The sequence below is a fragment of the Octodon degus genome, unplaced genomic scaffold, assembly GCF_000260255.1.
Source record: "Octodon degus isolate 3935 unplaced genomic scaffold, OctDeg1.0 scaffold00438, whole genome shotgun sequence".
Lineage (NCBI taxonomy): Eukaryota > Metazoa > Chordata > Mammalia > Rodentia > Octodontidae > Octodon > Octodon degus.
In genome coordinates, this window is record NW_004525014.1 from 81092 (window position 1) to 83225 (window position 2134).

The following is a 2134-nucleotide window of genomic DNA, read 5'->3' on the forward strand; positions in this document are numbered from 1 at the left end:
CCCTTGTGCTTTCCAGGCAAGCTATTATTCTACTGAGACTTCTCCCTGGCCCCTAGATGATACAATATAGATATTCTCAATTGTCTTTTTTTCTTCTTCTTCTTTTCTTCTTTTTTTTTCTTTGAGACAGGATCTTGCTATTTATTTCAGAGTGGCCTTGACCTGACTTGTAGATGAGCCTGGACTCAAACTCAGAGTGATCGTCCTGCTTCAGCCTCCTGAGTGTCTGACTATATTTAATAAATTATAGAATAAATATTTTTCAATATACTGCTTGGGCTTATTTCTCATCACATAGTTATCTATTTGAGGGCACTTCTGCCTCTCCCTTCAATTTTGTGTTTTTTTTTTCCCCTTTTGGTTATTTTCTGGAAGAACTGAAAACATACCCCAGTGATATATGCTTGTCATAGCAAGATTGAGGAAACAAGTGAAATGTCCATCAAGTGAGGAATGAACAAATAATATGTGGCATTTTTATAAATTGAGTATTATACAGCCCTAAAAAGATAAACTTGAGGCCATTAAAGGGAAATATACGCAACTAGAGGTTATATTCACAGGTGTAATAAATTAGACTCACATGTGTAACCATTGTTTGGTCCCTGTAGTAGAAGAACCTGATGTACATCTATTTCAGTACAATAGATGTACTGAAAGGAAAATGAACAAGCAATTGGGATGAAGGACAGGAGAAGAAAAAGGAAAAGGAAACAGGAAGCAATAAGCATATCTATATATCTATATATCTGCATTTCTATCTATGTATCTAACTCTATGCAGGAAAGCTAAGGTGATTGTACTACCAATTACTTTTTGTTTTTTTTTCAGTTTTTTATTCATTTTAATGAGAAAATAAAATAACAATGAAACAGAGGTCAGTAGGACAGTTACAATAATTAATGCATGAGGGCCAAGGAGATGGCTCGGTGGAATAAGTGCTTCCCTGGCAAGCACAAGGGCCTGAGTTCAACCCCAGGTTCCGAAAAAAGAAATAATAATTAACACATTGAATATTATCTTTGTATTTCTTATTCAGAGGACAAGATGCAAGCATGATCTCTTGTGTGAACAATACTAGCACAAATCTTTTTTCTCAGCAAACTAAGAGAGAGTAGCTATATGCCCATCCTAACTATTTTGTATATACATATACATTTTTTCACTACAAAATGGTCCTTTATATCCCCTTTTTTGTTTTGTTTTGTCAGAGATGAATGTTCCATTGCTGTTAGAGAACCTGTATTTGGAGAAGTCTTTAAAGGACTTTTTCGTATTTGATTCCAGTTCAAATATTGTAGGTATTTGAATGCAGAAAAATAAACCAATGTAGTCCAATAGTTCATAATAGTAGTGGGTTATCAGAATTGGCAATTTTCAGAAATTGTTGACTTGAGCCTTTTTTTAGCTCAGCCTATCAATATGACATTACTTTATATACCTCATGGTTGTACTTTTCTGCTGGATGGTTAAGATCACGTTAAAGCAAGACCTATATAACTGAAAATATAATTTTTGTCTCTGACAAGGTCAGTCAAATCCCCTCAGGATTTACCCTGAATCCATGTACAACATCTTATAGATCTTTTCTCAGTGTCAGCCATTTGGATGAGTCACAGTCATTGCTTGACCAATTTGTACTCTGTGAAAGCCTGAGAGAATATTTTCTCTCTAGGTGATGCTCCTTAAGCATACTATATATCATCAATCACTTTCCTCTGTGGTTCCATAATCTCCTTGATCAGAAAGTGTGGAATACCACTGAGTTACAGGATGTCACAGCATAGGTTCACTAATGTAGTGAGTCCTCATTGACCTTGAAGGCCTAGGGTCGAAATATTGGCTATCTTCATAGCCCCTCTGCTTCTCTAATTTCCAGTCTGAAAACTTCAGTTGTTAATCTTCCAGAAGAGAATCTTAATGATATTATTCCCATGTAAAAGTGGCAACTGGGCTTAATATCACTATCTGTCTGAATATTATACAGGTTAGAAATAACATGGAACTTCTATTTTCCAACAACCATAGATATTCTAAACTCTGAATTCCTACAGAATGTGCAAAAAAAATTCCATATTTTTACGCAGAAATTTAGAAATCAAACCATATACAACATTGTACCAGGACAATCATA